The 16,320-nt window shown below is 30.6% G+C and overlaps 1 pseudogene; it reads right to left on the reverse strand.

Annotated features, from left to right (window-relative positions):
• Positions 1 to 15,798, reverse strand: part of LOC105883277 (developmental pluripotency-associated protein 4 pseudogene) — a 49,869-nt pseudogene extending 34,071 nt beyond the window's left edge.
• Between the last annotated feature and the right edge of the window lie 522 nt (positions 15,799 to 16,320).

Here is a 16,320-nt window from a genome sequence, read left to right on the forward strand (position 1 = left end):
GCCAAGGAAACTATCATTAGAGCAAATAGACAACCTACAGAATAGGAGAATATATTAGGTTTCTACACTTCCGATAAAAGTCTGATAAGAATCTATCTAGAACTCAAAAGAATTAGCAAGAAAAAATCAAACAATGCCATCAAGAAATGGGCAATGGAGATGAACAGAAACTTTTCCAAAGAAGACAGAATAATGGCCTGAAAACATATTAAAAATTTTCAACATCTCTAATCATTAGAGAAATGCAATCAAAACCACAATGAGATATCACCTAACCCCAATGAGACTGTCCTGTATCAAGAAATCCCAAAACAACAAATGCTGGTGAGGATGTGAAGAGACAGGAACACATTTACACTGCTTGTGTGACTGCAAATTAGTGCAACCTTTGTGGAAAAGAATTTGGAGATACCTCAAAGATCTAAAAATAGAAATACCATTTGACCAAGCAATAGTATTATTAGGCATCTATCCAAAAGGGCATAAGACATTCTATGAAAAAGACATCTGCGCCGAAATGTTTACGGTAGCACAATTCACTATTTTTTTTTTTTTTTAGTTTAAAACTTTCTTGATGTTTATTAAAATCATGGTAACTTTACCAAACTGATGAAGCATTTTCTCCCAGGATTATCGAGCTTAATCCCATTATCCAAAGTGAGGTGATACAAGAGCAGAAAAATGGGTTCCACATGTACTCGCTGTCAAATTGATACTGACCAATTATCAAGATGGTGCTCAAAGGGTGGTGGTGTTCACCAGGGATTCGGGGGTTGGGGGGCTAGACCCACATCTGAGGGATATGGTGAGCATTGTGGAGGGGAAGGCCATACCTCTAACCCTAACTAGGGAGAGGCAAAGATATAAAATCTAACCAAAAAAAAATTATATATATATATATTTAAAAAATGGCTATAGGTTCCAGCAACCATCAGTTATGTAATTATCTATGCATGTTTCAAGTGCTTCCATTGTTTCTATCATGTATTTTGTAATTGCTATTTGTATAATAGTATCCTGAGAGAAAGAAAATTTAAAGATAGGAATTTGGATCTATTTCATTTTGTATCCCCATTACTCTTAACATGATATCTAAACAAAACAATCCTTAACTTCAAGACAATAATACTCTATACTGCCAGTGTCTGCTCAACCAAGTAAAACACTACTTTAGGTACAAAGTGCTAGCTCTACCCAAATCAACATTTTATACTGTTATTATTTTCAAAAATTTTCTGCATACAAATAATATATTTATTGCGCATATATATATGCAGTCTTAAATTATTAGATAAACTAATTTTTAAAATAGAAAAATTCACATTAAAGATAGGCATAAAACATAATTGTTAAGTACTAACTTTAGGCCCTTTTAAAGAAACATTAGTAAATACATCTCTAAAAATTGTTCAAAGCCTATTCAGTCCATTTCATGTTGTATACACTAGGACACATTTTACCCTGTAGCTCATACTTTACTCAGAAGAAATATTCAGCATCATGTGTTGACTATTTTCTATCTTACACTAGAATTAGATTTCATCCTACATTAGAATTCTTCAGCCCGAATTATTGCAGTTATACTAGTTAAGTTTAGCTTAATTTATGCTAAAGTGTCAATGGAATATACTCTATTACTCTGACCAAACAACATTAGCAATTCAACCTAAGACTTTGATGTCATAATTGAATATGATTTTCAGACATTTCAATCAGTCTAATTCAGCCCCTGGGTTTAAATTGTGTGTGATCTAATTGCTTCTCAGAACTATATATACTGGAGCAAGCAAGCTGCTTACACTTAATAATTGTGAAATATGTTCAGGTCAGTCTTCAAACTCGTTCTAATGATGACATCCTCCAATCTACAAATCTTAGAGACATAATTCAGCAAAACCACATACCCTTAGCCATTTAAAGAAGCCAGATTACTCAGATGAGGTAATTATTCCCCCTACACTGTATCCCAGATGATAAGTACTATTTCAGTGCTACAGTCAATATTATTTGAGCTCCTACTATATTCAAGGAAGTGTACTAAGTTTTAAAGGGGGTACCATGATAAAGAATATAATCATTAACTTCAAGAAAATAAGTCTATATTTCTTGTCTCTGTTCAACCAAGAAAAATACTATTTTAGGTACAATGTTATAGTTCTACCCAAATCAACTTTTTATCCCCTGTGAATATTTCCAAATTGAGAATTTATATCTTCTTCAAAACTTTCTAACAAATTTTACCATATGCATTGTCCTGCATGCTCAGTGATGTATGATGTATAACATTGAAAAACACACTTTTTTGATTTTATAGTTTTCAAGTGCAAATTCTTTTGGAAGTGGTAATACATTATTTTTTATCAATTTTAAATATATTAACAACACATATACCTATATAGTATTATCTCAGACTGCACTAAAAGGATTTTATTAGAGATTAATTTTCCCCTTCTCTTAACTTTTCTTGGATTTATTAAGTTTTCTGTATTTCATTTTTTCTGTTTTCCTCTCTTTTGTATTAGTTCTTAATATATATAATCTATTTTAATTATTTGAAGAATGATTTCAGTGTTTATATCATATGTAATAAAAATTTAAGTTACTTTTTATCTTTGTGATGGTCAGTGTAAAGAACTAAAGATAATGAAATATTTATCAACAATAGATGTCATCCTGCAAGTGATTTTTATTGTACATAACTTTTACCTCATTTTATTCAACTCTCACAATTAGTCAATATTTTTATTAACTTAAAAGTCAATAGTAATTTAGATCCCATAAGGATTAGCAATTTATTTTCTTGTCACTCCAATCTTACTATATTCTAATTGATGATCCTTCTTCCTAAAGTGCATCGATTAGTATTTCTTTGTTTGGTTAAAAATGTTTCCCCCTTGCTTTCTCTTCTCAGTAATAATTCACGGTGTGTAAAACTTTAGGGTGGAAGTGATTTTATCCAGTAGTTTGTATTTTGTCATTTAGTACTTTGTGAGTGAGCAGTCTACTGTCATCTTAATTATCGTGGTACTTTCTTTTTGTCTCTGATCACTATTAAGGTCAGTCTTTGTCATTGGTATTCCATGTTCCACTAAAACTGTCCAGGTATGTGCTTTGTCAGTATGAAAGATGCACAAGTTTTCTTCAATTCTTTGAAATCATTTGGCATTATCTTTTTGAATATTGCCTCAGAGGCAATAACCCCTATTAGTTGTATTTTGGAACATCTTATCCTATTTTCCATGTCTCTGAATCACACTTCCTCAGATCTCAGTGCTGTATTCTGGATAATTTCTTCAAATCTGTTTTCCAGATGATGAATTACTTCTTTATCTGTGTAGAATATATGTTTAAATCATTTGCTATGTTTTTAAATCTACTTACTTTTTTTCATTTCTATAAGTTAATTTTAGGTTATTTTTTAATATTCTTGTTCCTTTTGTCATTCTGTGATTCCACTTACAAGTTACATTTTTATTGTAAATTCTCAATCCACAGAAGTCCCACATGATCTGATTTGTGTAAGTTTCTCCAGAGAATAGGCTTGCATTAATTTCTGATGACTATTTCAATGTTTTCATTAGTGTAGTAGCAGTGATGATACTTAAGATCTCAGCTTGGGATTTTGCATTCACACGGGTAATGTGGATGCCACATATCTGAGAGGCAAAGCTTTGGAGTTTTAATTTGTCAGGAGGCAGTTTTCTTCCATTTGTAGAAGCCTAAGAAGAGATGATCTTTCTTGCTGTATTTGTGGGCTGGGGAGTGAAGCTTTCTCAGCCATTTATTTGGACAGAGAAACTATTATAAAACCCTATTCTCACGAGAAGCTGTCACTTCCCATTCTCTGGGAAGATGGTTTTATGTATCTTGTACTCTTCAACTCAGTATAGGACAGGATAATGATAATATCAATAAAAATAATGTATGAATTAAATTGACCAATATTATATAGGTTGATTTCTTTTAATATGAAAAGCACTTAGTAAACTAAAGAGCACTACATTTATATTAGTAATTTTGTTAAGCCTCATAAAACAAACCATTTAAGAAAATTGTAATAATGTTCTTTCTGCTCCATTAAAATTCTTAGATATCCAAATCTTATATTATTGGTATCCAGTTATTAATGATGATTGTATTATCGAAGTAGTATTAGTGGTTTCTATTTAGGTATGTCTCATAGTCTGCTTCATATAAGACACAATTTGTCAATGAAACATCAAGATTGGCTCATAGTAAGGAGTTAGGGAATGTTTTGTACATATAAACATCATGAAACGCAGTGTTAGAAATATAAATTTAGGTTCCCATTTACTAACTATTAATACGAGCTTTGACCCTGGAGGAAATTAATGAGGTACCTTCATTTGTCTCATTTATAGGCAGAAGGGGTAGGAGGAAACCTAATTATTGCTGAGTACCTAAAAATTGCCAACCTATATGACAAGTGTTTTTAAAACGTGGCTTAACTAAATGTCACAACATAACTGTTGGATTTTATCCATAGTGGCAAAATTGGGATTTTAAAATAAGTTTAGTTTAATATGTTCATATGTTCATTACTCTATAATACCCTGACAACAAAGAGTATTAATATTTCCAATATCTCAAAAGTTTGACTTGAATGTAGAATCACTGTAATTTTCTTAGTTTTTATTTTCAATGTCAAAAAATAAACTAGACAATAAAGTTCTTTTTTGACAAAATATATAAAACATTGGGTTTAAGAATATAGCATTATGAAAACTTTTGTGCATATATGATTTATAAGAAATGTACACAGTTGTTTAACCATCATCTTGATCAAAATAAATAGTTTACTCTCCCCACCCCTACCAATTTCCTTTTATTCTTTTGTAGTCAATTCCTTTCACCAATCCCAATTCCTTGACAACCACTGAGCTGCCCTCTGTCCTAAAAGTTTTGGATTTTCCAGAATGTAACAAAAATTTAATCTTATACAGTATTCAGTATAAGGTATAAATATGGCTTCGTTCATGCTAACATAATGTATTAATATTTGTGAATTGTTTATGTTGTTGTGCAATAAGTACATTAGTTGCTTCCTTTTTTATTGCTGGATACTACTCTGTTCTTTGGATGTACCACAGTTTATTTATACTTTAACCAGTGAGGTGTATTTGGCTTGTTTCCAATTTGAGGAGATCATGAATAAAGCTGGTAACAACAGATTTGCATACAATTTTTATGAATATCAGCTTTCATTGCTTTAGGGCAAATATCTGGTTGTGGAGTTGCTGAGTAGTATGGTAAGTACATGTTGAACTTTATAAGAAACTGCCAATCCAAAGTGAATGTAGAGTATTGCATTCCCACTAGTAATTGTGAGCATTCTATTTTGCAATATGTACACACTGACACTTAGTAATTTCAGTGTTTTTTTGTTCTGTTTTGATTTTTGTTTAGCCATCCTAATAGATATGTAATAGTAATTCATGATGATTTCAGTTTGTATCTTTCTAATGAATAATTATGTCCAACATTTTTTTCATGTGCTTTTATGTCATCCATATATTCTTTTTGATGAAGTCTATACAGATCTTTTCCAAATTTATATTGAGTTATTTGTTTTCTTACAATCCAAGTATAATTATTTCACCAAGTTAGAGCTCTGTGGTTGTCAAGAAACTGGGATTGATGAAAGGAATTGACTACAAACAGATAAAAAAGGAAATTGGTAGGAGTGGGGGGAATAAACTATTTATTTTGATCAAGATGATGGTTAAACATCTCAGTCACCCTATATGAACTTTGATTAATTACAATATCACTTGTATTGTCGTTTTAAAATTTCTCTGCCCTTGAAATAACCATGATATTTCTGATACAGATATGTAAAGTATGAAACCCTCAGCCTTTAATTTTCTTTCCTTGATCAGTAAGCCTATAAAAGACTAAAACATTTTTCTCTTAGGGCAGCTGTTCTTTCCTAAGCCTGCCTACTCTCCTCCCTGAAAGTGTACTTTCACTTTCAAGAAAAAGCTGTTTCTTGCTTGCCTTACATACTGTGTCCTGAAATTCTTTTCCCAAGGAATATCAAGAACTTGGAAAAACTTCTACTCAGAGGCCAGTAATAAGAAGATATGTGTTTTACTTATGTTTTATTTCAACCTGTAGCTTGTCTTTTGATTTTATTAGTAACACATTTTGAGGAACATATTTCTTTATTGTGGTCAGAACACAATATGCAATCTACCCTCTCGACACATTTTTAAGTACACAATACAATATTATTAACTATAGGCACAATTTTGACTGACAGATATCTAGAATTTATTTATTTCGCATTCATGTTGTCACATATGGAAGATTTCTCCCTTTGTTAAGGATGAATAATATTCCATTTATGTATATACCACATTTTCTTGATGGACATTTAGGTTGTTTCCATATCTTGGCTATTGTGAATAATGCTGTAATGAATAAAGGAGTGCAGGCATCTCTTCCAGATTCTGATTTCAATTCTCTTGGAAGCATTCCCAAAGGCAAGAGTGCTGGGTCATATGATAATTCCATTCTTATTTTTTGAAGAACCTCAATACTATTTTTTATAGCTGCTGAACCAATTTGGCATTCTCACCAACAGTACACAAGGATTCTAATTTTTTTACATTTTCACTAACACTTGTTATCTTTTGTTTTTACTTTTTTTTTTATAATAGGCTTTTAATGGTTGTGAGGTGGTATTATGATTTTTGTTGTTTTGATCTGCATTCCTTTGATAATTAGTGAGGTTGAGCACCTTTTTATATACGATTGGCCAGATGTATCTCTACTTTGGGAATTTCTCTGATACCAAAGCCAGGCAATAACACTATAAGGAAAACAAAACAGAACAAAACTACAGGCCAATATCCCAGTTACACAAAAAAATCCTCAAGAAAATACTATCAAACTAATTCATTAGCACATTAAAAAGATCATACACCATGACCAAATGAGATTTATTCATGGGATGCAAGTGTGGCTCAACTTACACAAATCAATATGACACACCACATTAATAAGGGTTATAATTTTGATGAAGTCCAATGTATCAATTTGTTTGTTTGTCACAACCAAGAAAATTTTGCTCAATCCAAGGTCACAAATTTTTCTGTTATATTTTTATAATTAACAACCTCAGATTTGAGGTAATTTTTGTATATGAAGTAATGTATGGGTTGAGGTTTATATATTTATTTATTCTTTCTTTATGAATGTTCAAGTTTTCCAGCATAATTGGTAAAATGACTATCCTTTCTCCATTGCTCTGACTTTGTGCCTTTTTGGAAATTCAATTTACTATGTAGGCCTATTTTGGTACTTTCCATTTTGCTCTTACTCTGTCTGTCTCTTCTTTTGCCAGCTCCTGTATTTGTGGTACATATTGGCCTGCAGTTTCCATCAGTCATTGTTTGGTTTTAGTGGCAAGGTAATACCAGCCTTATAATATCTTTAAAGATGTGGTTACAAAATTCACAAATAAAAAACACAAATAGCCAACAAACATGAAATATGTCTAAATTCAAATTTTAGAGACTTCTAATGAATTATTTTGGAGATACCAGTTCCATTTAACCTGAAGGAAAAGTACTTAAACTCTCTTCTTCACATTTAAAATTGTTATGACTATTCTAATTAAAAACTAAATGACTTTAAAATTTTCTCATGAATACTATTTTCACAAGGTTCAATGATAAACTACATAGGCCAAATTAATTAACAAACTATAAGATTATGGAAACAGTTTTATGAGTTTGGGGTCACAAACCTAGTTTCATTTTCGGCTTGTGTCTCTATTTTGCTGAAGTTATTGCTGATTTAAAATGAATCATTTTCACTTCTCAAGGTGATAGGAAGATATAACTTGGAATTTAAAATGAAGACTTGGAGGAGATGGAGACTATTTTCTCTTCCCAAGAACTTCTACAATATACAAAGTAAGACTACTTTCTATTCTTTGAGTAGTCAATCTCAAAGTACGTCCATTCATAAGGCTGACTATCCCCTTTGTGGCTAGTTTACTATAGTGGTTAGAGTACTGTAGGTATTTTTAAATTTATTCCTCCTGAGTGTAGTTCTCTATAATACATTAAGAATTTTTCTTCTCCCTGATAAAATTGAACTATTCCCAAAGGAGGGTTAGATTTTAAGGCACCTCTCTTTCATTATATTACATACCAACTCAAGTCACAAATTTACTAAGTGCTGTGGAGAATAGAATATTTATTTAAAAAAAACAACTTGTTCTTAATATCTAAGAAAATTATAATCTTATAGTAATGGTAGGTGAATACCAAAACAGATTTTCTCTCAGATAGTACATCAATAGAGGTAGAGAATTATGGAAGATTTTAAAAGAAGTCTCATAGATGCTTGAGGAAGAATTCATGCAGGACATGCATTTGAATTAAAGGAAAGTGGAAATTGGACAAGCAGAGTAAAAGGGTATGCCCCCAAATAATGCAATGAGGAAAGACTTAAAGGTAGAAAATTAGAACATTTCTCTTGATAAAAGCAATATAAACCAATCTATTTTCTTTAAAATGTATTTATTTAACAAACATATATGTCACTTGTATATGACACTGTTCTTAAAATTTTTTAAATATTAACCTCTTTATAATTACCACAACCCTATGAAGGAAATGTTAATAGCTTAACTTTGGATGAAGTGAAACTTTTCTTTGGATTAAAATCTATGCTCATAAGAATAACCATATAATTTATCTTCTAAAATGGGAAACTTTGGGAAGCAAAGCTATCTTTACTAATAATTAAGAAGGCATAACATGTGTAAACTAGAACTGTTCTGATACACGAGTATATATCGACATTCTAATTATAAGGCTAGTAGAGCAAAGAATATGAAACAGGTATTTTCTCTCCCATCATATTTCTGGTAGGGATGCCATATATTATATCCAAGTATAAAATCAGTTCTATTCTTCCTAGTCCAATGAAGCCCCTTAACTGCAAATGAACATTTGCAAATATACATGCATAACATTTCTAGGTTTGCAGAGCTCTCAATACCATTTGCCATTCCCCAGAGAGACTACTGACTTCACACACAGATTATGAATCCCTACCTTAGACACAGAAAAAAAATACAAATTTAACAATTTTATCTATTAATGTATTACTATTGTGAGAAATAACATTGATGAACTATGAAAATATGTTACTCAATTTGTACAAATTTTATTAAGTATTTTGGACTGAAGTTTTTTGTAAAAAATTGTAGTCAGTAAAAATATGAAATAATTTTTTTCCTTCAAAGATGTTTATCATTTTGAAAATCTGAAATGTATAGAATAACATTCTATAACATTGTAAGTATATAAAATAACAAGAAAATGAATTCAAAAAGGAGATGAATTCATAAACTCCTGCAATCATTACCCCAATATCCTTTACAAATCCATCCTATAGATAAGTTTTTGTCTCAATGATGAACACACCAAAAGCACTGAATTAAGCATTATACAGAGTTTGCATGTAAAAAATATTTATCCTCCCTTTACATTTTGAAATAAAAATAAATAAATAAATAAAAATTAAAAATAATAATCATCTCCTTTTATACCAGAAACTCACATTCATTTTCTGGTGGTGAAAATGTTTTTATTTTGGACATTATAAGAGATCCACAATAAAGCAAAAAGAATAGATTTGCATTTTTAGGAAAAATGACTGCCTACTATATCAATGTATTCATTTGGAAATGACCACCAACTTGAGATAAATTGTCATGTTTTACACCTTGTATAGCCATTTTTACAGTAATAAAATATAATTTAAATTGGCTGATATGACATTTGTGCACCTAAACAGTGATCAAGAATATAAATACTGAAATTGAAAGTGGTCTTTCAAATTTCAGAGAAAGTGTAAATGTCTTTGTGGGTGAAAGGATCACGGTCAATCTGTGGGTCAAATTCAGAATCAGAACAACCCAGCTGAGATCACAGCTTGTGATGAAGTGGGATGCCCACAATTCTACAAAGCTGAACACAATGGCACTGTTCATGAGCACCAGCTCTTCTTTCTCCTCTGGATGTGGATATATATGGCTTTGCTGATGCCAGGTTTGGCTTAAGAGCATTATGGATGATCCTAGACATTTCTGATTAAGGATGTAGGTACATGAATTGTTTCTGTCAATTCTTCATGACCACGAATTATTTAGCTGTATGTTTCAAAGGAAGGTGTCACCCCAAGAATTAAACTTATTGAAATCAGCTAGAATCTACCTTGCATTAATGCTGTCACTGGCACTTGCTGCCCCTAGTCACAATCTCTGGAAGATGCTCCACTGAGAAATGGATGCTGCCTCTGCTTCTGATCAGGATGGCTGTTTCATTTTCAGTAGGAGTGTATATATTCAGCTTTAAGAGAGAAATTATTACAACTTTATATAGGTGGTTGCATATTGTTTCTTTTTATCAATGTCTTATTACACTTGGAAAGTGTAGTAGTTTCAAATATTGCAAACATTTCAAAACAAACATATTTATTTAAAAATCTTGCAGATAAAATAATTTTGAAATAGATAAATCCTTTGAAAACCATTTTCACCATAAGATGAACGATGCTTTTAATTAACAATAATGCTGTTAAAGCTCTTAAATAATTTCTTTTATGTATACTAAACATGCCCCTTGAAATCTTATATGCTTCAGTGCATTTTAAAGCTTTCATATATAAAAAAAGAAGAAAAGTATAACAGTAAACATAAACTCAATCTAGGTTTTATCTCAGCAATTCCAATTTAAGAGAATTGAATTGCTGACTTTTAAGACACAAATTATTTCCACTATTACTAGAGATGTTTGAGAGCAATTATAATTAATACTTCCTTGTTGATAGTGTTATAAATATTGTCACTATAAAATAATTAAACTTCCTTAAAATATAATAGAACTTGTATATTTCCAAAAATACTGGTCCATTTCTAACAGTTTCTTTGGAACCATGCTATCATTTTATAAAACAGTTTCACAGCACTCTTGGGGATTGCTGCTTCCTTTTTATGTGTATAATGATAGTGAGTCTTTACTATTTAAGGAGGCATTTAAATTTTGGAAATAGTCAAAAATCATTCAAAGCTAATTCAACTCGATGAAAATTGTAATTAAGAAAGGTAAAATTGCAGTATTGTTTAAAGAACAGTTTTAAAGACAGCATATCATGAATCAGAAGGATTTTATGGTGAGAATGCCAATCAATTAAACTATAAACAAAACTTAGGGCTAAAAACTCAGGGAAGAATGAAAACTAACAAGCTTAACTTGGGTTGCACTGAATAACTAGGTGGTTAGTATCTAAAATACATAGATACTAGGACCATTCTTGACTTTTTAAGAATTTAATCCTAAATGTCAGTATATATTTTTTTTAATTCTTATTATTCTGAATAATTAAGGTTGGTACATGCTGGTTACATATGGGAAAAGTTTTGTTTGGCTAAGTAATCTCAATCACTGATGTAGAATACTAGGATTCTACAGATGAATATGATTTTTTTTTTTTTTGCCACATTGAGAAATCTGAGCAAGCAGTCAATTACTACATGATTTAACTTCCAAGACAAAGATAACTCTCATGCAAACATTCCATCCTACTAATTTTTTCATTTACCATAGGAAGTCTAAATGATCATTAGTGTTCCAACACTTTTGGTATCTAAGATTCTGGTTCTGTTTAACAAAAAAATGTCTTTGTGGATGGGACGTGCCACTTTCATCTACTAACAGAGTATACACACACACACACACATGCACACATGCACACACAAACACACATATTAACAGGCTATGTGAATGGAGCATACAAGAAGTGTTTTTGCTGAGAGAACATATGTAGAGATTAAAGAACAAATTAAAATGAAAAAGTTTTAGAAGAAATTGATAGTTGGGAAATTTAGCACCATCAAAAGGAAGAGAATGTTATAGGAAGTTGTAAACATCTACAACAAATGTTTTTAAAATATTAATATTTCCCAACATTAGAGTAGATATATAAGTTGTCATTAACTGTAATTTTAGCAATATTTATTTATTAGTAAAATGATATTGAAATATGATCAATATATTAGAAAAATACATCAAAGTTCAACAAAATTTTACATCAATAAGATGACAGATTGCTCAGAGTACATACTGGAAATGTCAAAATCAGGTCAATTAATTATCCATATATCACTTTAAATATTTATTATTTTTATTTATATATTTATCATTTAAACTTGTTTGCAAAAATTAGTGTTCACTTCTACTTTAATCTTTATCCTCTATATTTTATTTCATATGTTTTAAATGTTACAAGCCTGATAATGTCTAGTCATTTAATTTATAAAACATTATCTATCATCTATGTTTTGAATTATGATTTTTGCAACTTTCCACTTCACTATTTTCTATCTGAAGTGAGAATTTAAAATATCCTTTTCTATTCCATTTCTGCTACCTCTGTCTCACACACAGAAGAATTATAGCTACTTAGAATAAGAACAAAATGTCAATGACATTTCCACCTATATATGTTACTGAATTACTGGTATCAAACTTGCCCTCCCACCATAAATATTTTTATAGAGAGACAATATTTATGAGGCAATTGTTTCTGTCATAGGAAAAGAGGTGGAACAGACTAATATATGTGTAGAATATATTTATTTTGATGTTTCAAAAACATCTTATTGCTCTTAAATGCAGTAAATGTGCTCTTCTCTTGAACTTTCAAATGTTAAAAAAAAAATTTACATATATCTTTTGACTATGTCTTTCTTTCTAGTTTCTGCTTAATGACCTGAGGAACCTTGGTATCAGTTTGTTTATGGTTGTAATCAACTCTATAAACATCTACTCTGAGATCATTGTTTGTAAACATTTTAAATTGCCTTTCTAACTATAAAATTAGAACATTATAAATCAAGAATCTTTAGTGATTATTTAGCATTCAGTTTTATGTTCGAGCTAAATATATTATAGCTTTTGTGCAAGATGTACTATTTAACAATATATTCATGTAAAATGAAGTGAATACCATGATGTCTGATATTTACATTAGAAATAAGCACTGTCTCTTCACTGAGATCAATTTCATCAGTGACACTAAATAGATCTGTAGACTCTCTATGTAGAATCTTCAAGTGAAATAAAAATAGTATGTTTTTATATATAGTCTCCCATATATCATCTAATTTTAACATATTTCCTTCATTTAAATAAAATATGAAAATTTTTTAATATTAAAAAGCAGTTTCTCTTCACCATTTTTAGTCCCTTCACAAAAGAAAAATCATACTAAAATGATAATGTATATAGGGTTTTTTCCCCTTTAAGCTTACAAATGTCTATAATAAGAACATTTTAAGGCAAAATAAAAATATCAAAGGGTACCACTTTTTGAAAGCTAAAAGAAAACTTGTTAATTTACATATTTTGTATTATATTAAGTTATTATATATATATATATATACCTTAGGTCTGGTATTTGCTGTATTGGCTAATCTTCAGCATTCTGGAAGGTGAAACTATAACCCAATAACTCTGTATTTATAATAAGAAAAAGTTACATAAGAAAATATAATTAATATGAAATATTGATATTGTAATATTTGCAGTTACCAAAAATTCTCACTATAATATTAGAATGAAGTACATTTTATTTAATGTTAAGTATTTAAAATACTTAACCAAGCACTTTGAAATCATTAATGCTTACTGACAGAGTGTATGCAATAATTTTCAATACTCTAGTAATTTAAAATGTTATTTAGAGCTTCTTCACTGACGTAAGGTAATTATAATACATAATTAATGATTGCTTATACATACATATTCATACATACACATTTATGTATATTTGTAGAAACATAAATATATAGATGTTTTGTTCTTTTCAGCTCATTTAAAAACATTTATCTTCATACATATGCCTTTATATGCATATATATTTATGTATCCAGCTTACTGAGTGAAGATCATGGGACCTGTCAGCCTCCATAATTGTGTAAGCCAATTCTTTACACTAAATCTTTTCCTATACATATACCCATCCTATTGGTTCTCTTTCTCTGGGAAACCCTGACTAATATAGGAAGCAGAGATACTGATAAAGATTTTTTCTTCATAATCATTCTTCAAAATCTACATATATGTTTTATATTCTCTTTTGTTTTATGTATTCCACAGTAAAATATGAGACATATAATCAAAATAAATAGTTATCACTCTACAAATGTCACTTTGTCTCTGCTGAGGTTTCTTACATAATCTGCTTAACTGAGTGCAGAAATGGCTAGCCCATACATGAAACTCTTCCCTAGAAGTTAAACTTTCAATTTTTAGCAGATAATTTATTTTTTTTCATTATTTATTTCCATTTTTATCCCAGTAACTTAGATAGTGAGTATTAATTCTCATAAAACATCAGTGTGTGAATATGTGCTTTTTGTGCAGGTTTCCTCTTGTATTCAAACATGGGTGCAAAAAGGAAGGAGAGAACCATCAGAAGACATAGTTTAATTTTAGCTCAAGATTAGATCAAAGTTTCTAAAAGAAACATATTTCTGGCACATTACCTCACTGGTAAATTCACTACACCGTTTGAAAGCTCAGTGGGCAGATGGTCCATCTCATTATTACAGTGGCTTCAGGGCATCTTTAAGCTCTGTAGTTTATACAACTTTTCGTGTGTAGTATATTTCAGGGGAGAAGATACATGGCTTCCATCGCATTCTCGAAAGCATCCCAGAACCATCATGATGAGCTACTAGTTCATGTTCTGGGAGTGCTAGTTATTTCATACTATCTTCAAATGTTGTATTATAATTACCAGTTGAATATTATATTAAGATTGATAACTGGTGACAGACATAAGTGCCAATTATGGGATATGACAAATGCTGTTGTAATTTCTGTGCTGCAGAAGTGATCACAATGCAGTCAATGCACTCCTGCAAGATGTGTTTTTAAATAAGCAAGGCCATATGTTTGACCTGGATATGTAAATGAATGGAGAGTATGGAGGACAGCTAATTTTGTATCAATTATATTGTTTCTTGGTTCAAGGGGTAGATGATGACACAGACTGAAACACAAATGCTTCAAATTGCTTAACGATCTTTTTGTTACGTGACATATGTCATGTGGTTGCCCAGAGTGCCACTTTTCTTTCCAAAAGAATACTAAAGCACAAAAATAGCTGCATCAATAATGGAAAAGTGCTTCATATCTACTTCGCTTTATGAAATATCAAAACATGGTTGAATGAAACAAATCTGTTAAAGGACTCTGTAAAGTATCCAGTCTATAAAAATCAACGTGTTATAGTCCGTTCTTATTATTTCTTAAATGCTTCTGGGTAGTAAATTGTATTTTTAATATATAAACTGTAATAAAAAGCACTTGATTCTAAAGTCATAATATCCACTGTGTTTAATTACTGAGGGTTTATTTGAATTTACACACAAGCATATATGCATACATACATATGACTTCAGACCTAGCTAGTACTAATGTTTCCATTTGAGTCTGAAGGCAAAAAAATAAGGACGTATGTCCCAGATCACCAGATCAAAGGCAACCAGGCAGGATAATTTCCTTCTTGCTCTGGGATGTCAGCATTTTTGTTCTATTCAGGTCTTCAACTGATTGGAGGTGGCTCAGTCACACTAGGGAAGGCAATCCACTTTATTCAGTCTACCAATGCAGTGTTAATCTTATCCAAAAATACCTTCACAGACACACCCAGAATAGCGTTTGACCAATTATCTGAGAACTCCATGGTCGGTCAAGTTGACACATAAATTAAGCAACACATTGCCAGTAACTTAAAGTCTCCTTGTGTGCTCTTTCATGATATCTCCCTATCTAACCCTGAGAGAAAAACACAATCAGATTTTAAAATAATTTAACATGTCTATTAACCTTACAGAATAATTATACATGTATTCTTCCATAAGTTTATTTTTCTCAATATTATATTTGTAAGTTCCATACATATTGATTCTTGAATCTATAGTTACTTTTTATTGCTGTATAGTATTCCATTGCATTAATGAACCACTCTTTACTTGAAAATTCGGCTGTTGATAAATATTTGAAAAGTTTCCAGCTGGTGTTATTATAAATAAATCAGCCTTGTATATGTCTTCTCATACACATGAAATTATAAGGTTTTAACTAGGAATAGACTCACTGAGTCATAGGTTATATGAAATTTCAACTGGTATACATAATGTCCTTATATTTGTAGATTTTTTCTAACTCTATTGTGTTAAAGTGACCAATTTGTCTATTATTGTGC

This window comes from Microcebus murinus, chromosome 3 (assembly GCF_040939455.1).
Source record: "Microcebus murinus isolate Inina chromosome 3, M.murinus_Inina_mat1.0, whole genome shotgun sequence".
NCBI lineage: Eukaryota > Metazoa > Chordata > Mammalia > Primates > Cheirogaleidae > Microcebus > Microcebus murinus.